At 36.2% G+C, this 25931-nt stretch overlaps 1 long non-coding RNA gene across 5 annotated transcripts in view; it reads left to right on the forward strand.

Moving 5' to 3' along the window:
* Nucleotides 1–25931, forward strand: part of LOC144617404 (uncharacterized) — a 103896-nt gene that overhangs the window by 16435 nt on the left and 61530 nt on the right. For 4 of the 5 annotated variants that reach the window (XR_013557866.2, XR_013557863.2, XR_013557867.2 and 1 more), the window contains exons 3-4: nt 2156–2310; nt 3451–3569. This is a non-coding gene — a long non-coding RNA (uncharacterized LOC144617404). The remainder of the gene's footprint in view (nt 1–2155; nt 2311–3450; nt 3570–25931) is intronic. The other variant, XR_013557864.2, reaches the window with a different exon arrangement.

Consider the following 25931-nt stretch of genomic DNA (forward strand, 5'->3'; position numbering starts at 1 on the left):
CAGATCTTATGGCAGAGGGAGGCGGATCCTGGGTGTAACATGATCCATCTCAGTCAGTAGTTCTCAAATATGATTGCATATTGGAATCTCCTGGGAAATGGAGACACTCAGATTTTTTTTTTTTTTTTTTTTGGTAAAAATCTTCCCAGGTTATTGTAAAGTACAGCCAAGTTCTCAGACCATTAGTTTAAAATCAGCAACTAGGTATTGCTTCTACTTTGTCATCCAATCCTTATTACCTAGATCCTGCCAATCTCTGAGTAAGATGCTCTTTGAGTTTACTAATGTTGACAATTTTTTTTTCTATTTTATCCTGTAACAATGTACATATTTGAGGAATGTCTACTTAATTCAAAGGAATTAATAATTGCTCATACCAACTACATATCAGGCACCATGCTAGCTACCAGTGGAAATACAAAAATGAAAAATTCAGTGTAGCATCTGCAATCAAGTTGCTAGAACTATGTGGAAAGAGACAAACACATACATAAAGAGGTTTTCATTTCAGAAAGGCTTTAATGTAGTTTTCTCAACACTGGCTACACATTTAAATCACCTGGAGAGTTTAAAAAACCTGCTGATGGCCAGGCACACCCTCAGAAATGCTGTTGTTCAATCTGGGCTGCATCAGAATTCTTTAATGTTCCTCAGGTGAGTGACTCTCCAGAATTCACAGCCGTAAAGCAAAGTGCTATTGCAATGAGGAAAAGAAAGTTTTTTGAGGAAGAGGTAGCATTTAATGAAAGCTATTCATCATGAGCTAGAATCTCTACATGAATCTACTTGTTTACTCATCACAGTGACCCTTGAAGTTGTTGTTACAATGATCTATTTTTTACAAGTGAATAAACTGAGTCACAGAAAAATTAATTCACTCTCCACGGCCAAGCAGGTGGGGGAGCTCAAGCTAGAACCCAGGGAGTCTGACTTTAAGGCTTCTTCTCCCACCTCTTATGCTCTTTTTCCTAATGGGAATTCAGGGAGTAAATGAATGAAAAGCACTATGGAGTAGTGTTTGCAGGCAAGGGCTCTGGAGCCAGTCTTGTGCCTGTTTGAATTCTGGCTCTGTCACTAACTAGCTGAGTCCCCTAACTTCTTTGTGCCTCGGTTTTCCCATATGTACCTTTGGAATAATAAGAGCACTTTTTTCATGGCATCGTTGTGAGGATGAAATGAGTTGTTACATAAATATTAGGAATCATAATTGCTGTTCTGAGGGAAAGAACAACTACTAGGGTAATGGAAATGCCTGGTTGTGGAACAGTGAGGAATTCAGTGTGCTAGAGGATGGGAAGCAGAGTGGCCTTTAGTCAGCATGCCTGTAATTCTAGGTTCACATCCATTGCTCTACTGTAATCAATAGTGCCTGCTTTTCTCTTACATGTGTCCCCGTTGGGACAATAAAGAGATCTACCATAGCTATTATATATCGGGGGTAACAGCCCAGGTGAGAGGGTTAGAGGTATAACTACTCAGAAGACTTTGAGTTGGGAAGTGCTATAGTCAGAAAAAAATAAGGTCTGTGCTTCATAAAGATAACTCAGGCAATGGTGTGTTGTATGGTTTGCAACTTATAAAACTTAACAGTTTCTAAATGCAAAGCAGTATAAACACGTGCCTTGAAAGATACGGTGGGCATTGGACATAAGTTAAGGGGAGAAGGGTTGAAAATGGGATGAACCCTAGCAAGACTGAATGTATCATCTTTAAAGTCAGGTATCAAGCCAGGAATTGTTTCATTATTAAGGCCACGTGTGACCTGAAACACTCAGAAAGATCAGGCCTCAGTAAGCTTGGCCAAATTGCCAGTGGTGTGTGGGTTGGGATTTTCCTCACCACAGGAAAGAGCAATTCAGGACAGACTAGAAAACGCAGTGTCCTGTCTGTCTTTGTGGCCCATAGCCTGGAATTGGGGACTAGGTGAGCAAGCTCAACTGTGCGATACTAAAGGAATAAAGAATTAAGAAAGAGGGGTCGTTGCTGTCAGCTCTTAGAACAAGTAACTGCCATTCATTTGAAAACACACGAGTGTGGCTCTTAGGAAATGCAGTTAAGTTTATCATTGTTTTCCTTACCTTGATTTTCAAGTCGATAAGATTTCTCAATCCAAGATCATTTTAAAAGAACATATCACTCTCATATAACATTCCAGGAACATGGCAAATAACAAGTGTGACTGTGAAGTGAACCTATGACTGGAAACTGAAGCCAGAATCTCTGCATTCCTTGCAAGTACCCATGGTTCCTTTAATTATACTCTGGGCTTGTAAACAGGAAAGTGTTTCACAGATGTAGAAAACCCAAGAGGTAAGCCAAAAAATATAATAAATATATGGTCTGGCAGAACCAAACTAGATTAAAGCAATATGATATACTAAGAGAGAGGAATATTTTGGAGAAATAGTAGCAACAATGGAATCATACTGAAAAAGCTACTTATTTGAAAAAGCTTAGTGACTGGGGGAGTGATCGTCAATTTTGATAAAATGCAAAGATGTAGAAAATAAAATGAGGGGAAAGGTCTACATTTAAAAAATCACAACTTTAAGTGAAAAATTAAGTCTCTTTGAGAGAGAGAGAGAGATTGAGAGAGAGAGAGGCATCCTAGAGTTCATTTCTTTTGTGGTGATAACTGAAAATATTTTATAATCCCTCTAATATGCTTCTATTAAATATCTCTTTCTTGTTTTACTGATTCATGTTTGTCTAAATTCTAAGGTTTTACAGATTCTTTAGTATTGTATTGCTTTTATTCAGATTTCCATCTATGTAACATTAAGTAAACTCTAATGCCAATATGAATTTCATATAATTTGGTAGTGAATCAGACCAACAACTTAAGAGGTAGTTTTCAGAGAAAGTCCAGTTGTGTTTAAAAACATCTGCAAAGTTGGGTGCCTGGGTGGTCAGCCGGTTGAATGGCCGACTTCAGCTCAGGTCATGATCTCGCAGTTTGTGAGTTCGAGCCCCGCGTCGGGTTCTGTGCTGACAGCTCAGAGCCTGGAGCCTGCTTCGGAATCTGTGTTTCCCTCTCTCTGCCCCTCCCCGTCTCGCACTCTGTCTCTCTCTCAAAAATAAATAAACATTGGAAAAAAAAAAAAAAAAAAGCCCTGCAAAGTACTTTTTTCCCCATAATATCTTAAAGACACACGTGAAGTTGACTGAGGCTGTCAGACATGAAGTATTTCAATCTCAATCAAAGCTATCATTCCACAAGAGTAAGAATTTGTTCCATTTATTAGCAATGAACATGTGGCTTATCACTTGACTCATTAGCACACTTATGTGAACACAGCGAGCTTGTAATTTCCCAGAATTCCTTTCACTTCTCACTTGCTCTGGCAGAAAGTCACTGTGGTGACATCTGTTTCTTGTAGAGCTATCAAGAACGATAAGCAGCTTCTTGTGTTGCATAACTCATGGATTTTTCCCCCTATTCTCCAACAGCTAATATGCTCCTTTTCTGCCATATGGAAAAGATAAATACCAGAACCTAAAATATCAGAGTAGAAGAGAAATAAGAATGAAACTCTTTGAACACTGACCATGGAGGAAATACTTATGAAGTATGTTCAAAGGTGTTTGACTTTTTTGTTATTGTTATTAAATTAGTGATCATATCAAAAGTACGTTAGCTAGCAAAAAATTTCCTTTATGTTACTCTATTCAAAAATTCAAACGGGCACAAAGTGTTAAAACCATACCTCGTTTCCAGTTATTTATTGCTATGTAACAAAACACCCCAAAATTTGTTGGCTTGAAATTACGTCTTATTATTAAGCTAAGGACTCTAGCTCAACTGAGCCCAGCGGAGCCTTCTCAGCTGCAGTCCCTCACACAGTCGCACAATAGCTAGCGATAGAATCATCTGTAGACTGGACTTGACTAGATAATCATGATGGCTCACTCATGGCTAGCAGTTGATGAAAGTTGTTGGCTGGGAGCTCAGCTGGGACTGTAAACATTAGCACTTAGACCCAACCCACCTCTCCATGTGATTTGGGTTTCTCATGCCTGGTAGATTGGTTTTAAGATGGAATATCCAAAGAGCAGTGTCCCATGATACTCAGACAATAAGAGACAAAATTTCCTATGACCCAAAATCAGAAGTCATGTGGTATCACTTCCGTCATATTCTTCGGTTCAAAAAGTAAGCCACAATGTGAGCTTAAATTTGAGAGGAAGAAACCACACAAGGGCCCAAATCGTAGGAGGCATGTCTCATTGGGGGGCCCTTTGAAAATAAGTTACCAGACCTCAAATTAAAACTTTCTATGGAAATCCAGAGGGATACTACATGTGAAAAATACTTAAATTTAAAGAATTTAGAGATTCAGGACCCAATTTGATAGTCAACGTCTAATTTCATTCAGTGTCTCTAAGATTATTATACACAATAATCAATTACATTGAGTTTCATCTTCATGATCATATGTTAATAAAAATACGTTTGTAAATCAGTTTTCACATTATTCCCATTACTGCAATATTTGAATTTTAGGTAAAAATTTTTCTCTTTTTTATTAATGATCACTTCAAATAATGATGGCTAGCATTTATTAAGCAATCACAATGATCCAGAAATTGTCAATCCTAAACAAGTCTGTAAGATAAATAAAATTATTATTCCAACTTTGTAAACTTATCACTAGAGAAAGGATTCAGAGATTAAGAATTTGCTAAGAATCATATAGCTGGTGACTGGCAAAGCTACAACTTGACCCTAGGGAATATGAATCCAAAGTTCATACTCTTAAATATAAAAGTTGCTCACAAAGTCCTGTACTTAGACACAGTATCTCAGTTACTAGTAATAAGGTCATGTTACCCTGCAATGGAATTTAGAGCAGAATTTTAAGCAGTGTCAATTTCCTCCAGCCAAAAACCACCAGGAATATACCTATACTTGAAGAAGCTGAGTATGTTACACATTACACTGTTAAAGAACACGTAACATGGAAACATGAGGTGTCTCTGTAAGAGAGTTTTAGAAATAGCCTTAGTGTTTGGGCTTTGGTGGGGTGACTTTGAGGATGGCTTAAGGAAGTGGGGATTTGTTCTAGATTAGATGCTGTCAGAAAGCAGGAGCAAATCGATGATTGGGTAAGTCAAAAAAGCCTATACATAAGAAGTGCAGATTAGAGTGATGATAAAGCTGTAATTGGCAAAGAAGTATCAGTCACTCAAGTTAGTCAGGAGAGAGAGACGCTTGGTATTTTGTGGTTTGCACAATGACCTCGTTTTTGTTGGCATTTAGACAAAATTATGAAATGGTCTTGTTTTTGTCTCAGTTTATCATGGTTTCAGAGTGAACTTGTCTCATGTTGGTGTACTGTGAGATTTGTTTATGTCCAAAAGGAGAACAACATGGCCCAGCTGTGCAGGCCAGATCAGCTTCTAAGAACACAGAGGACTTGCTATGAGTGTCAGACTGGTTCCTAGATGTCAGGGACTGCTTTTATTATTTCTTAGTAGGGTGACTTTTCTGCGCGAATATAGTGTGTCCTATTTGTTTGACATTATTATTTTACTTTAACACTTAGGGTGCTGAACCAACTATCTAAACAAAAATACTGTATATGTATATGAAACTTATAATCTTTAAGTGACATTACTAATACAAATATTTTATTAAAGATAATTTTACTTTTAACAATCAATATACAATATGCATCAGATTTTTAAATGTGGTATCATATTTTGGAGGAAAGCTTTCCTGCAAAAGAACAAATATCTGAATTCTTAATGAGATTAAGGAGATAACATTTAATGTATTGACACGCTGATTTTATATTAATTAGGCATATGTTTTAATATTTATATTAAGGTGTTACTTTCACATTAATTGCTTTTGGCATTATTTGCTATAACATTTACACTAAAAGAAAAGATCAGGGGTTTTGTACTCATATACTGAGAAGTCAACATGATACATAAGATTCATAGGAATTCTGTTTTTGGTTAATTGTTGGTAATATACTGGAACCAAATGAAGGCTTTTTATCCCACTTGGCCATCTTGGCTGACTGGGTTAAAAGCCATTAAACCTTAAGGCAGGGTTTAGAAAATCAGATGGGACACCATACAGCAGTTGCTAGAATTCAGTATTTGGGCTAAGGAGCATTACAAGGTACTTTGGTAGGAAAAAAAAAAAAAAAGAAAGAAAGAAAGAAAAGAAAGGAAAGGAAAGAAAAGAAAAGAAAGAAAAGAAACCCATTTCTAGTTCCTAAAATATACTAAGTTTCATTTCTTGGACTATATCTTCCTTTTTATACTTCAAGATTCTGGCTCAGTTCTTAACTCCTTTGTTCGAAATAAATGCCCATTCTTAGAGAACCCTATGATCCTGTTCACAGCTCTATCTGTATTTTTGTCTGTCTCCTTTGCTAGACTATGGACACTTCAAGTATGAGGTCATTCATCTCCTTACCTCAGTGCCTAACACAACGTTTGCCATTTAATGGGTGCTCAAAAAAAAAAAAAAAAGCCTATTGAATGAATAAAGGAATGAACAAATGGATATTTTTATTCTCAGTTCATTAATAAATTGGCTTAAAAATTTTTCTTTCTCATAATTAACAAAGTTGTTAAACTCTGATAAATGAAATTGAAACAATTCCATGAAACACTACAATAAACAGTTTACTTTAAAAATAAAGTGATATTCTAACTTATGTATGATCTCACCTACTAATCCTTGATGTGAAATTGCATCTTTTTTTTTTCTGCACCCAGAAAACAAGATAGATGTTTTCTAAAGACAGTTTTATTGTTTTGTTTTTGGAATTTGTTTTAGAGAATGCAAAACAGGTGTGGATCATCTGTTGTCATTTAAAGAAACTTATAAATACATTTTTGAGTGTACATTTTAGAAAACACATGCAAAGTGAACTTAATTTCCAATATAAATAAAACAAATATTGGTATTTATAAATACTACATTAAAAGTCTTTTAAATTAATATCATAACTTCAAAATAATAAACTCCAGTGGCTAGTGTGTTAAGAGAAGAACAAATAAAGTAAACTTGTTAATTCAAAAATATTTATAGTCAGATATACTCAGACTGTTATTCAGAACAAATACATAATATTTCTTTTGAAATCAGATTTTGCGAAAAAACTTTTGTTCTATAAATTAGTAGATGACAATTATGGAATTTACTTTGTTTTGTTGATTCTTCCCATTGCTAAATTTAAAATTGTCAAACAAAAAAGACCACCACCAACAGCAACAAATACTTCCAGGAATTCAAGTGGACCAATAAATAATAATTCCATAAAGTATAATACTAACTGGATTAATTTTTGCATCTCTTACAATCCCATGTGTAAAGAAGATCTTGTTGGTCCATAAATATTTTGAGAGAAATGTAAGAAGATATTCAAGAAGGAGTCATTTTTCTTTGTTAAAGAAGAAACTTAGAAATATTTTACTCATGGGGCACCTGGGTAGCTCAGTCAGTTAAGCATCTGACTTCAGCTCAGGTCATGATCTCACAGTTGATGAGTTTGAGCCCCACGTAGGGCTCTGTGCTGACAGCTTGGGGCTTGGAGACTGCTTCAGAATCTGTGTCTCCCTCTCTCTCTGCCCCTCTCCCACTCATGCTCTCTCTCGCTCAAGAATAAATAGGCATTAAAAAAAATTTTTTTAAATAAATATTTTACTCATACTTCCTGATAAGTGCATTGGAATTGTTTCCATCATTAATTAATTAATTAATTAATTAAAAAAACAAATGTAGCCAACTCCATAAAATATAGTTTAACCTATAATTTAATTTAGAAGCAGAGGAAATAGTTCAACAATTTTCTAAGTCATTTAAAATGAATGTATATAATTAATAACTTAAAGACTTTAATAATTTAATAATTAGCAAAGTTAACAGCCAATTACATAAGTAGTACTAAAATGAAATTCAGAAGTTATATAATGAACCATACAAATTTTTAAAACATAATTTAGATATTTTTATGGACCATATTTCTAAGGGGGAACAAAGTCCTAAAATAAAGATTATAAACATATATTCTTAACTTCGTTCGTGTTTTTCAACTGTTTAGCATCTCAGAAAAACAGGTACTATAATAAATTCCTTTTTTATTATAATATATGTGAGAAACATGGCAAGTCATTTGCAAATATATTATGCCATTATAAAAGGGAAATACTTCACTGCTAATAGAGATCTCACAGAATAGCCACAGCACACTCAAACCTTGACAGTTGGAAATAATTTTTCTTAGATGAAAGGTCATCATTTTATCAGAAATTCCCATTGCTAAGCGCATGAATATTTGAAGATTTTTATCCTATTTGTAAGAAATACTCTATAGTAGAACACAGTTCATAGCCAAATTTTAAGGGTAATTTACCAAATACTTGTAGTTGAGCATTTTTGGTCTAAGTTATGTTGCTGGTGATTATTTGAAGGATTAGAATGATTGTAACTGGACTCTAAGCCTGCAACATTAACAACTCACCTTTATTAAAGTACTTTCCATATGGAAAATAGATATGTTATGATAACAACTTACATTTAGAGAGGTTAAGTAATTTGCACAAGGTCACAGGACTAGTAAGTTGTAGAATCAAGATTTAAATCCAGGCAGACTGTCTTTTGTACACACACTGAATCTCTACACTGTACTGTCCCCCTATAGAGCATTGGGTAGTTCTCCTTTTGTAGATAAGAGAGCCAAGGACCACTGGGTTAAAATAACTTGTACAAAGCCATATAGTAAATCTTTGTCAAGGCAGAACAAAGCCCACATAGTTTACTTCAAGTCCCCAAATTTTCCACTATGACAAACAGTTCCCCACCTCTCTGGAAGCTCTAGTTTCTCTCAGCATCATAGATTTCCACTTCTCTTGTCCTATTCACCTCATTCTAAGTCCTGTGCCTTTTTCCAAGGGCCAACCTCCTTGTTTAATCCATGGCCAGCCTCATACAACATTCTAGATCCACCTGGACTTTGGTTAAGGCCATTTGACCAAAGTGAAAAGGCCCTGGACTAGGCCAGCTAGGCAAGAAAGTTGCATTTTTAGACTGCCAAAGGGATCTGATGAGAGACAGTAAGGAGAATGAGAAATCTCAGAAACATACAGTATAGGAGTGGGAGGAATAAATCTGCAAAACAGAGAATCCTTGGAAAAAGAGGAATTTTCTGGTTCTGAATATTTGAAGAGTGATGCACTAACTACCTTCTCATTGCCCTTCTGGTTTCATTCTCCACTTATATTCACCCTGTGTCCTGGATGCTTACCTGTATACATCGCACCAACAGGTTCTCTTTCCTCTGGCAGTAAAAGTCACCAGAAGGAAGAAGGAGTGTGAGGTCAGGTATTTGTTCCCTAGTTCCCTTCTTGCAGGGTCATTTGGCGTGGCTATGAAATTCTTCCAAAGATTCCCTCCAATCAAGCTATTTGCTCTTAGGCTATCCTCCCTGAGTTCCAGGAACTAACTTTTCTCCCTCTCCCTTCAAAACTAGCAGTGATGATGGTTCTGTTGCACTGTTACTCCCCTTGTATTATATGCTCTAAGCAGTTTCTCCAGTCCCTGGACTGATACAGGAGGTCTGAAAGATGGGTGAGAATTAATAAAATCTCAATGGCAGCAAGTAGAGAATACAGAGAGATGTATTTCAATGAAATATTAAGAAGGATTCTCTGAAGAATATCAATGTGTTGTGCAGTCTGAGAAAACACTCATCTTCATCATTTGAAGATAAAAATCAGGCAATGAGACCACTCAATACAGTTAAAAATTCTGAGGGAAGGCCCCGAACTCCCAAGAAATCAAGTCAGAAGTCAATTTGTGCTTGTTGAAAGTATACTAAGTGCCGTAGAAAGCATTGCCATTTAAAAGCTACTCATTAAAAAAAACAGTTTTACTCTGGTTAGACCCAGTCTTTGTATATTATTTTTTAAAAGAAGGGTCAAATATAAAAGAAAACTAAATAATATATATTTATATTTGTACTTATTATATACTAAGAATTTTGCTAAATATTCTTTTAACCTCAGTTTTAATTTATATAGAGCATTAGTCAACCTGTTTGGGTATAAAGTTCTAAGTTTTGAGAAATATATATAGTCATGTTACCACCACTAAAATTAAGGTATAGAATATTTCCATCACACCAGAAAATTTCTTTGTGCCCATTTGTAATCAATTCCCTCCCCCAAACCATAGACCTAGACCCTGGCAAGCAGTGACCTGACTTTTGTACTTATTGGTTTTTATTTTTCTAGAATTTCATGCATATGTAACTTTTCTGCAACATATGTAGCCTTTCTGTATGAATTCTTTGTTTAATGCAACAGTTTTGATTGTCTTCCATATCAGTGCATTTATCAATAGCTTGTTCCTTTCACTGACAAGAACTACTATAGTATGATTTCTCTATTTACCTGTCGATTCATTTTTGGGTTATTTCCAGTTTTAAATGATTACGAATAAAGCACTTATTGGGGTAAGGTTTTTGTGTTAAGCTATATTTTCATTTCTCTTGGATAAATACATAAAATGAGATCATCGGGTCATATGGTAAGCGTATATTAGGAACTTTTCAAACTGTTTTTCCTGTGCTAAGTGGTTGTAAGTATTATTTAATCCTTAGAATCCTAAATCTTTATTATCTCTTTCAAATCTTAGAGAAGACTTGTGATTCCCTTCCATTTTATGGATAAGAAAACCGAAGTTAAAGAGATTAAGTGATTTGTGCAGGGCTGTGTGTATAATAAGCTGTAAGCTCAGGATTAGAACCCAGACACTGTAGCTCATGCACAGAAAACATGACCACAGTGAGTAGCTTTTTATAAGACAAATATTGTAGTATGCATTGATTATGCACCAATCCTTGAAAATTTAAGAGTTAAAATAAAAGCAACAAAAATACATGCCCTCAGGGATATTACACAAAATCTTCATACTCAGTTCAGAGTTAGAGGCCAAACTGCTTGACTAAAAGTATAACATCTTAGAAGTACAGAGAAAAATATAGATTTAAAATCTAGCCGTAGATGATGACCTAGCCTGGAAGTAGGAATAGTACTTAGAACTCAGACTCTCTAGTTCTAAAATGTTTTTATTTTTTATTTATTTTTGAGAGATATAGAGAACAGGGGAAGCAGAGAGAGAGGGAGAGAGAATCCCAAGCAGGCTCTGCGCTGGCAGCAAAAGGGATGTAGAATGTGGGGGGCAAACTCGCAAACTGTGAGATCATGACAAATCAAGAGTCAGACATTTAACTGACTGAGCCACCCAGGTGCCCCAGACTCCCTAGCTCTAAACCCAAGCTCTGCTATTTTCTAGGAAGGCAAACTTAGGTTACATAATCTCTCAAGTCCATACTTTCTTCATTTATAAAACAGGGATAGGCATTTTTATTTGGATTAAATGAATTAACATGATGCGGCATTTAGAACAGTGTCTGGCACATAGTAAGAGCTCAATAAATGTTAGTTATTAACATTATCAGGGACATATTGTCAATTCCAGTCCAATTCCCAAGTTGGCCTCTTGCCTGAAATTCATTTAAGTTCAGTAAGATCTCTATCTGTGAATGTGTTTATTTATTTTCTTTCTTGTTCCAGCAGAGTTTAAGATTGCATCTGTCAATATTAGTGAGCTGAAGCTTACCTAAAGATAACAAATGATGACATTTGGATTTTCTTCAACTTGGGAGTTTTAAGATTCAGCCTCATACCAGTAGAATAATCAATAGGCACTTCATACATAATAATATAGTGAGTAAAATATCCCATCTATATTTATCAACTTTTATGCCTATGTAAAATTACTAAGTCCCCTACAAGAGCACTCCATTTCTTTAGTTCTGGTTTACAAAATAAGAACATAAGGCATTGACAGTTAGGGTATGTCAATAGCAAGCTTAGTGTTAAAGACAGAAATGGAATTAAATACTGATAAGATGTCTATCTCCTTTTCACATGCCAAACCAAACTGACCTCACACACACACACACACACATGTAAATATATATACATTATATATGTATATATATGAGTATATGTTTATCTCTGTATATAATACATATACATAAAATAACATACTTTCATTAATAAAAAGAGTTCTGCATTTGAATTAATTTTCCAACCTTAGAGTTTTGGAATCATTATAATTTTCAATACGTTATAAAACAACTATAGTGAACTTTCTTACCTTTCTGTTGTTATTAATATAGTATGAGAGATAGAAAGAAAAAATATGAAACCTCTAAATTTACTCCAGAAAGATAAAATTAAAGAGCAAAATTCACAAGTTGAAAATTTTATATTCTCTCAATACTTAACAATATATCTTTTAGAAATCATTTTTGTCAATTTGAGACAATTTTTGGTAGTTATCCAGAGTATTTATGTAGTGTAAGATAAATCCATTTTGTCAAGGCATGCACACACAAAAACCCTAAAATATTTAAAAGAAGAATTCAATAAGCCACTTGAATGAAACCATTACAAATGTGAATTATGCATGTGAAATAGGCTCAGATTATTTTCAGTGAATTTCCCATCATTTGGATTCACCTGAAGTTTGAGCCTATAAGGTCTTGAAGGAAACTTAGCTTGGAGTGAAATTTAGTAAGGCAGAACTAAGCAGGCGAAGCCAAGTGATGAGAGCTGTCACTAGATCTGCCGTGGGATAAAATTGGCAGGTTTTGCTTGGCTATGGCCACAGGTGGAACGTAATTTTGATGGCTTCATCTACAATTCTCTTGAGCATTTTTTTCCACATCATGGAAATCTGCTTCAACTCAGTTTGACAGATGGATATCCGGTTTGTTGAAATGTGGGAGCCCCACTTTCAGGAATGAAAGAGACATGGCCATCAGTCTTCCTGGAAACAGAAAAACAAAGTCAGTAAGTTATGACACAAGGATATCTGTTGCTTGGTTTCCTCTTCCTATCCCCAGGCATGCACTGTGCAAACCATAATATATGCATTGCCCCTGCAGATAATCCCATTCAACTAGTTAGGTTTAAGAAGAATGGAAGAATCAGATGAATTGTAGAAATAAATTCTAGATTTACCGAATTGCATTTTACATTATTCTATACAACATGTACAGTGTGACTTTGTTCTGCATGTTCATTGTCAATGAAAGAAAATAGGGGCTTTGTTCTATTCCCCAGTATCAACTGAAAGAGTTGATGTTCATGAAGATATTAGTTGAAGATTACTTTTGAGATTATGTGATGTTGCTATTCGGAATTTCAATTTTATTCAGAATTTTAATTTTATTCAGGATTTGAAAATGGGAATGTTCAATCATGAATATCACATGTACTAGTTCTCCTTTCCTAGTGCTCCTATCTTTGTAAATTGTGTTATCACTTCATACATTTGGAAATGCAGGACCTAAAAAGGCTGATTGGAGAGATAAAATGGCATCTTAGATAAGATTGTCTTTCAAGAAATTTCATTTTTAAAACAAATTGGCTGGGGCACCTGGTTGGCTCAGTTGGTTAAGCATCCAACTCTTGATCTTGGTAGGTCATGATCTCACAGTTTGTGAGATCGAGCCCTGCACCAGGCTCTGTGCTGACAGTATGGAGCCTGCATAGGATTCACTCTCTCCCTCTCTCTCTGCCCCTCCCCTGCTCATGAACACACACACACACACACACACACACACACACACACTCAAAATAAACAAATACATTTAAAAAAAGAAACAAAACAAATTGACTGTATTTTTTGATTGACAATCTATACAAATATGTATATGTTCAAGATTTCTCAGGTTTTTGTCTTGCTTTGTTTTGTTTTGTCACCTGTATGACCATATATGATCCCACAGGAAAGAACAAACAAAACCCAAACAAACAAAACCTCTGTGCTCAGTTTTTACTGAAGGATTGATAGTGCCCTGATAGTAACGTGCTCCCCACTTGAAACATTCTTGCTACCACATATCCCCAAGGTTTGATCCTTCTTTTGATTTCTTCTCAGAAGTTACTTGATTAGAGATTTTCTTGCCACACCCACTTTAACTGCCTCATTTTCTATCTACCTCTCTGCTTTGTTTTTCTTCATAACATTTATTTGTGTATTGTTTGTCTCCCCTTCTGGCATATAAGCAGCATCAGAGGAGATACTTAGTCTGTTTTTCTTGTTGTATACAAGTACCTCCAACTGTGCCTGACAGATAGTATTGGTTCAATAAATATTTGTTGAATTAATAAAGATGGATTGGCCCCAGGGAAAACAAATGAATAAATCTGGTACCATCCCAAACTTCCTTGTATACACACCTTCCCTTGTAATTTCTCTGTTCTTATTTTCTCTTATCCCAGGTTCGATCAAATCAAGAAGGGTTCTAACATCTGTCCTAGTTTTAGATTTGTCCTGTGACATCTCTGTCTGTATCCAGGCCAGGCTTGAATCCATCTGCTGTATATCTATTGCAGGACATAGCTTTTGGGAAGAGATGGAGGTTTTAATCCATGCTTTTTTCTTGGCCTCAGAATTCACCCTGAAAAAATCTCCAGAGGAGATTCCATCAGATTCCTGATAGTTTTTGAATTTGAGAAAAAAAAAAAATAGCTTTGTCCAAGTTTTGAATAGTTTTGTACTTTCATTTCTTCATCATTCTTGTACTTGGACACTTGTCGAAGGTGACATGGCTCAGATAAAGTTCCTCTTCCTCCTTCCCACAAAGATTGCCTCTCTTTCCATGGATGTAAAAAAAAAAAAACCCAGATTTTCCAGTACTTTTGAATTTTGTTTTATTTGGTATTTAAAGATATTTTCAAATATGAAACTTAAATTCATGTCGAGCTTGCTGAATTCCTAAGTCAATCCCTGTTACTCCGGCATTTTTCTATCAGTGATTATGACTCCATATTAAAAATGGCCCTGCCTACACTTATCAGAGTATAAGTGTCAAGTTGCTTCCTTAGGCTTTCAACAAAAACTTACTTATCTAGCTCCCAACTACCTGGCTGTTAATGGCCAGATCAGAAAAGCCTCTCTGTTTCAGATGGCGCTGAAAGAAAACATGGGGGAGTAACTTGATTGAGAGACACAATAGACATCTGTTGATAAAGCCACTGGAAGTACTGTCCCAAATGTGAGTGTGTTTGCAGTTCAATCTTTTCTATCCTCCATGGTAGACAACAAAAGTATCCTCAAGGAACTGGAGAGGATTTTTCTTGTCAAGAGAAAATTACATGGACTTGAATCCATCAGGCACATTTTAATATTGAGAAAGTTGTATCTTGTCTTAGAAATAAAAGGGTAGAGTTTCAGTGGTAGGCCAGAACTGGAAACACATATGCACATGTTTTCTTAGTATCCTAAAAGTGTTCTGTAGGGTAAAATTGAACACATTGAAATTCTGTTTTTCTTTAAAAATATATACTTTAGCAACCTAGTTTTGTTTGGTTCTCAGAATAATTCTACCATTAAATCTATTACTGTTAAGTAAAACTTTCTTTTGCTGAACTTTGTGTACCTAAACTCCATATTATTAATTTAATTTGCTGTGGACAACTTCACCCAGTAGATTTTGTTGCTATATATAGATATATTTTTTCCAGTTACCTATTCTATAAGCCCAGGAATCTTTGCTTTTTTCTCACTTAAGACATAAGTCAAATCCACATCTATTTAGGTAAATTTAAATGCTCAGGTTTGATTAATAAAAGAAAGCTTACTTCACATTGGTAGTATTTAAATATATTGTGAGGATGGGGGTAGAGAAGCATTCATTTTTTTTCATAACTCTTCCACAAACAAATGCCTATGAAATCAAGGGCCTCTCTAATCAAACACACTTATATTTCACTTTAGAAAGAAGCACAATCTCCCAGTAACCAGAGAGCAGCAAAATTTGCTCTAAAAACAACTAGAATTCGTGTGGATCTGACCCTTTTGAGCTCCTAACCCTTACCTTCTGCTATACCAGGAAACCTGCAGGTAGGATGATAGGCCCCATGTAGACTTTAATAAGCATTGTAAATACTGTTTTATTTCATTTCATTTCATTTCGTTTCATTTCATTTTGTTTTATTTTATCTTATTTTTTTTAGAGAGGGAGAGAGAAAGCATGCAGGGAAGAGGGGCACAGGGAGAGAGACAGACAGAGACAGAGAGACAGACAGAGAGAGAATCTTAAGTAGGCTCCACGCTGAGCATGAGCCTAAAGTGGAGCTTGGTCACAAGACCATGAGTTCATGACCTCTACTGAAATCAAGAGTCCAATGCTCAACCTGACTGAGCCACCCAGGCATCCTGCATATTAAATACTTTTAAAAAAACATCTACCAATTCCTTTTATTGCCTACCTTACTTTCAAAGAAGAATTAGAGGTCCCCAACAATTTTTTTTTTATTTTTATTTTTATTTTATTTTTATTTTTTTTAACGTTTATTTTTTTTAATTTTTTTTTTAACGTTTATTTATTTTTGAGACAGAGAGAGACAGAGCATGAACGGGGGAGGGGCAGAGAGAGAGGGAGACACAGAATCTGAAACAGGCTCCAGGCTCTGAGCGGTCAGCACAGAGCCAGACGCGGGGCTCGAACCCATGGACCGCAAGATCATGACCTGAGCCGAAGTCGGCCGCTTAACCGACTGAGCCACCCAGGCGCCCCAACGTTTATTTATTTTTGAGACAGAGAGACAGAGCATGACGGGGGCGGGGCAGAGAGAGAGGAAGACACAGAATGGGAAGCAGGCTCCAGGCTCTGAGCCATCAGCCCAGAGCCCGACACGGGGCTCGAACTCACGGACCGCGAAATCGTGACCTGAGCTGAAGTCGGATGCTTAACCGACTGAGCCACCCAGGCACCCCAATTTTTTTTTTTTTTTAATTAGAGGAAATTAGAAGAAAGAAAAAAATGAGGGCAGAAAAAAGTGAAACCAGAGATGAGGTTAGTATGTGAAATATGCGCAGTAGGATTTGGGGAATTTGATCTAGATGAACCACAATTTTGCCTCTTAAATCTCTCTAGAAGCCGAGAAAAGGGAGAAACATAATAAATGATGAGATTTCATCGTCCACACGATAGAATTGAACAGGTTGCTCAGTACTTTTCCAGGTACTGAGAAAAATGTTTCCAATAAATAGAATGTGTATAATGTCATAAATAATATTCTCTCAAAAAACGGACTCTATAGTGAATATAATACATTTTGTAGGGACTTTTTTCGCAATATGCAAATGATGTGATGAATCATTAAAAGGAAACCTACAAATAATCCAAAGGTCTTCTGTAGCCAATTTAATACCGTGTGCTCAGTGTACTAGATGATTTTTTTCCCCCACAGTTGTGGTAATATTGAGCAGCTCTACCTCAAAATACTTCCCCTCAGAAGTTTAAAAAATGCAGATATTTCATGCTGATTGATGCATGCAAACCCTAACACTTTAACATTTAGTCACACCATAGGCACATTTGACAACCACCAGGTCAAGCATACTAACGAAGAGACGAGGTGTATTAGACACACATTTTGTATAAAGTAGTTTATTTGACCTTTAAAACAAATGGGATTTGTTAAAAAGTGACAATTATATACTAAAGATAAACCATTGACTTACTTTACATAAGATTTAAATATAATTATAAGCCTATCCGGCAAGTATGAATTTAGCTTTGAACACTAAGGCTTTACAGAGAGAGCTTGTAAATATTTGTCTAGCCAGAGATGACGCCAATCAACATGTCATTCCTGCTTTTGAAACACTGTCTTCTACTCTCCTTCCCTATTGAATCTGTGCGTGTGCCCGCCCCCCCCCCCACCCCCAGAGAATTAAGAATCCACTGTATTTCCTCAAAATCCAGTGAGGATATCACCAGGGTCCTGCAGTTTTGGAGGTGAATCCAGAGAAGCTTCTTCCCTTGTTCTACACTTTCGTGTCTTGCTCTTCCCTTTGTTTTTATAGTTTCTGTTCTCTGCAGCTGCACATCTGGACAGTGTGATACATTTCTACTGCTTCTCTCTTTTGAGCTTCTCTTTCCACATATTTGGTCTCTGTCACACTGTCATCACTTTTCTTTGACCTCCTTGTGCCCTAACTCATGCCTCACTCTCTGTGGCCACGTGCCCCCCAGCAGGCAAACCTCCAGGTATTGTTCCCACTCGGTGACTTATGTGTCCCACACAGTTCAACTTCCTTGCTCAGACTTTCTCATACTGTGCGTTGCAGGAGGTTCTCAACCTTAGGAAACCGTGTTCATGGAAAGAAGTCTCTGAATTCTGAGAGCCACCAAGAATACAACTGCCCTCTCCCTGGGAATCCAAACAATTCTCTATACATGATACTTTCCTTCTGTGTTCATTGGAAATGCTCAGGTCACAGCTACAAGATGAAATCAAAGTGGCTCTCTATCCCTAAGGCTATGCAGACATCAGAAAAACTTTGATATTTAATATCAACTGGATTTGTGCTACACGTGAGTCTTTAAAAAGTTTCAGGAAGTGGATGCTCAAAAAACACACGGGGGAAAATCCTTCACAGGGAAATTTCCCAAGGCAGCATAGATTCTTTGTCCACTAGCATAGAGAATGGATGAACATCAGCAATAGGATACTCAGGAAAAATCACACTCCTGAGGTCACCTGAGGAGATTTTTTTTTCCCCAAATGGCCATGGCAACAAATGTCATGATCCCATAAGCTTTTCTCCCCATCAATATGTGTATAACAACTTTCATTGTAAGAAGAAGGCAATCTTTAAAGTAAACACTTCTATTAAACAACATGAAAAAAAGTGAGTTCATATGAAATTCTTATACATATGGGAAAATATTGGTCTATTTTTACTATTATCATTAATAGCGTATGTTGGTGATCCATTGCACAAAACATTCTGCTATGTGCCGCCATCGAGAGAAAAATACAATTGCATCACTCTCCCATTACTTCAACTCTGAGCAAAGTTCTCATAAGGAATGCTACTTCCTGGAGCACCTGGCTGGTTTAGTTGGTAAAACGTGTGACTGTTGGTCTCACGTTGTGAGTTTGAGGCCCATATTGGGTGTGGAGATCACTTAAACATTAAAAAAAAAAAAAATCTTTACAAGAAAGGAATGCTACTTCCTGAGAGCCAGTCAGGCATTTTGGATAGTGCCTTCACAGGTTCAGATCACATGGATACTAATTAGCTTACTGACAGCAAAGTAATTCTATGAATGGAGCTCCCTTAACTCAGATGATTAATTGCAATTCCCAAAAGTAACTGTCACCTAATGAGCGGTGCATATTCTCGTCGGAGCTGGATCCTATAATCAAGGCCTATTAACAACTCTAGAGAGATATGGTATCATCAACCCATCAAAAAGAGAAAACTTGCGCAAAAATGCAATTCAATCCATTATTTTCTTTGATAAACAACATCCATAATTGATAGATATGGTAAAAAGAACAGAACAAAGAATGGACTTTTTAGAAAAGGAATTTTGATTAATAATAATTAACACATACAGTGCTTTTTCTTGTAGTGCTTTATAAATATTGATTTAATCCTTACAAATTCCTATGCAGTTGGTGCATCACGATTGTGCACATTTTAAAGAAGAAGAGAGCAAGGCAGAGAGAGGTTAAGTGAATTCTAGTAAATCATCCAAGGATATATCGCTAGTGGACTTCAAAGCTAGATTTGAACTTGGTAGGCTGAATCCAGAAACTGTGTTAATTACTACACTGCAGTTTTTTACTTAAAAACAGAAAATCAGAAATGCAGCTTGATGGGCACACACTGCATGTGATCCTGACAAATTGTCATTCTAATGCTTTTGATATTTGCAGACTTAGAGAGTATCAATCATTGATAGTAATAATGGTTCAGTTTACTGACCACCTACTATGGGTTGAGCATTTTACCTACATCACTTCTAACAATATCTTTCTAAGTTATTATGTGATCCATGTATGTACACATAAAGAACCTCAGAGAAGATAAGTCATTTGCTTCAGTTTTCATAGCCGGTCAATGGCATCACCTGGATTTAAAACCAGATCTCTCCAAATTTAAAGATTATATATACACTCTACCAGGATCCCTTTCAGTTAAGACTATTTCATAAAAGACTAATTGGGGTCCACAGTCCATCTAAGTCTTTGCAGGCTGTCACCAATATAGGTTTGCCAGACAAATTTGGAAATAAGCATGATGTAACAAGAAAAAGGAAGAGAAAGAAAAACAGGATAAAGATTTTAGTGTAGGTTGCATTAACCTTTAGTCGGCATGGACCAGTGAAATGGGTAAATAGAAATTGACCCGCCAGTCCAATTTTAGCTAGTACCATATTTCTTTAAGAATGACTTCCAGATGCTGGCTTTGGTGTCCATTTTGTTATTTCTGGCAAAGAAAATTCTTTTGCATTTTGTCAGCCTGAGAGAGCAGAATCTATTAATCAGTGCCAGCCATGATTTGTTCCTCCAGCATAAAAGTACAGGCCTTTTCCTTGGAATGCTTTTATTTATAACCATCTTTTTTCTCTGTTTCTGCCTACAAGGATGCACATTCATATTTTCACCATGAACTGTGTCAGAGTGTAATGCTAGTCTGTTAATTTAGTGAATTAATTAGCATGAATAAGTAAATGGCACACTCCTTGGGGAACACAAGTAGTCCTTCTAAGGCAGCGGCTCTCAAACTTTGGTATGTACCAGAAGGATCTAGAGTATTAAAGGGAAACACAAAGGCTAGGCTTATTAAAGTAACACAGGCTTGGGTCTTTGCATTTTTGTGAAGTTACCAAGTGATTGTGATACCAAACAAAGTTTGAGAACCACTGTTCTGTGGTTTATTTCAGCCCTGCTTTTTTCTAGTTCTCGGAGCTGAGCCCATGAAGTTTCCCAAATTCATGTCTCCTTTTTCACTCATCTCCTGAACTAAAGCAATGGAGTTTAACAAAGATTACCTTGCAGGAGCGCCTGAGTGGCTCAATCGGTTGGGCTTCCGACTTCGGCTCAGGTCATGATCTCACAGTCTGTGAGTTCGAGCCCCGCGTCAGGCTCTGTGCTGACAGCTCAGAGCCTGAAGCCTGCTTCAGATTCTATGTCTCCCTCTCTCTCTGACCCTCACCCATTCATGCTCTGTCTCTCTCTGTCTCCAAAATAAATAAACATTAAAAAAACAAACAAAAAAAAAAAACCCAAAAAACAAAGATTACCTTGCAGATCCAAATGGACTCTAAGCTGACTTCTGGGTCACAGCTTCTCCTCTCTGTGCCTGGTTCTAGGCCTGGGCTTACTTAGGTTTGTATTTTCTTTAGTGTTCCTCTAGTCATCCAGACACAGGAGCCTTTCTTCCCAATGCCCATTCTGTGACCAGTTACAACTGGTTTGGGCCAGTCCCCCGCCTGGGTCTTAACATATATCCAGTGAAATATACTTCCACATAAATATCTCCTTAGAGACTTACCTGGACTATTTGATTTTTGCACACCACCCAACAGTGCTCTCAAACTTTGGATGGTGTTTTAGGCAGGCCCCAATGATTCTTTTCTCCTAGAATTCACACATTTGTATAATTCCTTCTTATTGACTGTTGGCTGGACTTGCTGCTTTACTTCTAATGAACAGAAAATGGCAGAAGTGATGGGATGTCACTTCTGAGATGAAGTTATGATAAGACCGTGGCTCCTACCTTGGAACGTTTCTCCCCACTTTCTCTTTGGGATTGCTTTGCCTCAGAAGCACACATCTGCCATGATGTGAGGCAGCCTATGGAAAGGCCCATGTGGCAAAGAACCAACTGCCATAAGACAAATGGTTGGGAGAAATGTGATAAGCCTCTTGTAAGCATAAAAATCTCACTGGACAATTTAAGCCAGGAATCAGTGTTAACAAGCTCGATGAGAACGGCTCGCCTCTAGTTCTTATTTTATGAAAGATGTACAAATGAAAAAAAAAAAAAAAACACATTAAATATACAGCAAGTGCCCACAAAAAAAACTGTTGGAAAAAATAAGATAAACCTTTGTGAGTGTGAAAATCTATTAGGGATCTGCTGAGATCTTTTCTGGCTTGTCCTGAAATATATATGGCCAGCTTCCTGATTTTATACAAAGGGTTGCATTAGTTAAGAGCAAGGAACAGAGAGTAAGTGTGTAACAGTGTCTTCTTAGGAGTTCTTGAAGTTCATTTGGCACTCACGTGCCTTGGAATGAGAGAGCAGTGTTAAAACCGTGACCACACAGAAAAGGCTGTAGAATAAAAATAAAGTAGAGAATATTGGGAATTATAATAATTGAGTCACAAATTCAACAGAGCAAGAAAAGAAGTTCCAACATTGTGATGATATTGCACAGTACCCAATTTGTGGTTATTTCTAAGAAAAATATCCTAACAGTTTTCACATGTCACCAACTTTTTACTCAAGTAAACTCCAAACCCTAAACCCTTTGCAATTTTTAAACTCACATATTTTAAATATAATTTTTTTTACTTTGTTACAGATTCCATTTATTTCTAAAATACCTTTTTCACGCTTTCAGATATTTAGCAACTGAGCAATCTCTTTTTTTTTTTTAATGCCAGCTGGAATTGTATTATTATATATATTTTTATGTGTAAAAACTAAACTAAAAATCCTATTTCTGATTTCCTGACTGAATTCCATGTGTCTTTTAGAGCACAGGAGAAAAATAAAGAAAATAAAGTTTCCTTCTAGGTCCTCCACACTTCTGAGTATCAACATATTTCAAGTATTTATTCCAATGCTAAAAATATCTCCAACATTAAAATGGTGACAAGATCCATTTTGAGTCAGTGAACTACTTCAAGAAAGCAAATGATATACTTCTGAAAGTTGTTTTATTTTTTATTTGTATTTATTTTTAATTTTTTTTAATGTTTATTATTTTTGAGAGACAGAGAGAGCACAAGCAGGGATGGGACAGAGAGAGAGGGAGACACAGAAACAGAAGTAGGCTCCAGGCTCTGAACTATCAGCCCAGAGCTTGATGCAGGGCTCGAACCCATATACTGTGAAATCATGACCTGAGCTGAAGTCGGTCACTTACCCAGATGGGCCACCCAGGTGCCCAGAAAGTTGTTTTAATTTATTTAATCCACAAGGGCACTGAGTAGGCCCTACAATATCACCACTCTTAATACTTGCTTGATGAGTTTATAGCCCTTTTGACCCTCGTAGGTGGGATTTACAGTTATAGAAATGTAATTTGCTTCTTTCTCTCTTCAAATTATATGCCTCACATCTCCCCATGTCATTGAGTACATAGTATTTTGTTATCTGGATGTCTTATTACTTATTTATCCTATCTCCTGCTGCTAAATATTTAGACCATAATTTTTCAATACAATTAACTCCAGTAGATAGTCTCATGCATAACTTTTTGCGAGTACCCAAGATTATTTCTGTAAAATAAATTCTTAGAAACAGAATTGATAAACTGAAGACAGGAATATTGCTAAAGCATCAACATGTATTGCCAAGTGACCTTCCATGAAGCTTTTTAGCACCTGGCGTTCTTCTCAGCAGCGTAAAACCCATTTCCTCATTCACTCACCATGGTGCTTTGTTTTTGACAGTTTATGTTTGTTTGTTGGTTTTCTTTTATCTGGGGCTAATTTCATAGTAGAAAATGTAACGTAATTGCTATTTGTTAGTGTTCCCCAACCTCTCTATGATTCTGAACATTTAAAAATGGTAAATATCATTTTTAGTGACTTTATACTATTCCATCCTAGGGAAGTACCAAAAGTACTTAATCAGTCCTCTTTTTTTTTTTTTTTTTTTTTTACTTTTAGATCCCTTCTAAATAATCCTTTTAATAATGTTGCAAATAACTTTAATTTACATTTCTGTTTTCCTCAAGCTGGATTCCCACAAGAAATTAGTAGAAGAAAGAGTATTGCTAAGGAGATTTACAGAAAGCCCTTATTAAATTATCAGCATGAGATAACGTTTGTTATGGGTTAAATTGTGTCCACCTAAAAGATAGGCTGAAGTCCTCGTTCGTGGGATCTATGAACATGAGCTTTTTTGGGATTAGGATCGTTTGATAATTCTCGCATGAGATTCTCTAAGAAATTATATCTAAATTATGTTTAAAAAGAACAATCTGTTGGGAGAAACAAGAGAATTAAGGGATTGCATTGGTAGTTTTATTCCTGTGAAGGGCAGGTTAGATTTGAGGATGCTTTCCCTCCCTGTAGACCATCATATTTATAGCAAGAATATTTATTACTTTCAAATAAGGTTAGATGGGGGCAAACTTCCATTAAACACAGTAGAACAGGAAGCCGTGTGATTATAAATAAGGTCAATAATACTTAAGTTATTTTTAAGAAAGAAATAACAGTGATTTTTATTGCTTACAAGGAAGGAGAGAAGTATGAATGGGAGGAAGGGATGGAAAGAGAGTGAGAAAAAAAAAAAACTCTGGAGAAACAAAAGCAATCAGATTATTTTTTTAGTTAATGAAACACTAGTGTCTTGTGATGAAGAGATGAAACTGAAGGTAAGTCATACAAAATCTCCAGGAGTTACGGTCCTGTCAGAATCCCCTCTCCACGGTAAAAACAAGAGGCCATGATGATAATCACTGTGGGAACCTCTAAGATAAGGATTTATCTCCAAGAATAGCAATAAAAAGCTGACAAGTACAATTTAATTATGATGGAGTAGGTCTTGACTGACTGTAAATCTCCCTCTGGGGTGTGTATGAAAATTAAGATGCAGGAGTATATGTTTTAATTTATAGGATTCTTCTTCGGACTGCTTATAAATCAAAAGAATAGCAGAAATTTCAAGGACAAAACACATGCTCTGATCATTTTTTGAGTCCTTCTCGGGTGGGTTAGATTTTTTTTTCCCTTTGATTCTATAAAGTCAGTGATCCTGACTTTTCATGCTTACCTTGTCCTATACCTTATCATGTTCACAGTCACAAGGCCTAATGAATAGACACTGTGAAATGATATGGTATAGACTCCTAAGATTTAATTGCAGTGTCTGTGAATAAGAAATCAGGTAGAATATTGCAAATGTACTTAATAAATATGTCCTAACGTGTAAAATAACATATAAACAATATATGAGCATGTTTAGTTAGTTATAGATACCCATATGGTTATTTATTCTATGAAACATTCACAATTATTTACTTAGCCTTTACATTTATAAGAAGTAGTAGGCTTTACGAAGCTCCCCTTTTAAACCAATGAAAAATTTATTTTCCTTGACATAAAGAAAATAGAAAAACAATGAATAATTTGTTCTTCCTCTTATCAAAGGAAAACATTAAAACATAAATCCAGTTATGGCTAATGATTTTTCTTATGTTACATTTGAAATAAATTGCTTGAATTTGCATGCTATCGTGTTTCAATTTGAGTAAATATTATGAAAATTGTTGCCTAGTCCTAGTTGTTAGTGTTCACTCCACCCAAATTTTTTAAAGCCGCCCATGGTAATGAGATAACCAAGGGACAGCAAAGACTAGGGAATGTATTAGTACAGGAGCTCAGAGGAAGCTACATGATAAAAGCAGGGCAACGATGCTTGAGGTATACAAGAGACTCAAATTGGAGTGGCGCCTAGTTTACAATAAATCAAGGATTTGATATTCCCTCGCAACCCTACCTCACTGCTTTACTCTGATATAATGTGATCCTATATTTCTGACCACAGTGATTAAAGCAATGGCTCTCAATTTGGGGACACTTATATCTACCAGAGGGCATTTGGTGATATTAGAGACATTTTTGTTTGCACAGCCTATTTGGGGGACGGGAACAGGGGGTGCTATTGATACCTAGTTGGTAGACCTTCATAGAATACACAGGACAACTATCCACAATACACCATTTGCTGGCCCAGAACGTCAGTGTGCCTAGGTCAAGGACAAATCAAGCAAATCAAGCAAGGTCAGTCAGAGCTCTTTTTTAAGAGTTTTGAATTTAACAGGGAGTTAAATGAA

The sequence above is a fragment of the Panthera onca genome, chromosome C2, assembly GCF_046562875.1.
Source record: "Panthera onca isolate mPanOnc1 chromosome C2, mPanOnc1 haplotype 2, whole genome shotgun sequence".
NCBI classification, from domain to species: Eukaryota; Metazoa; Chordata; class Mammalia; order Carnivora; family Felidae; genus Panthera; species Panthera onca.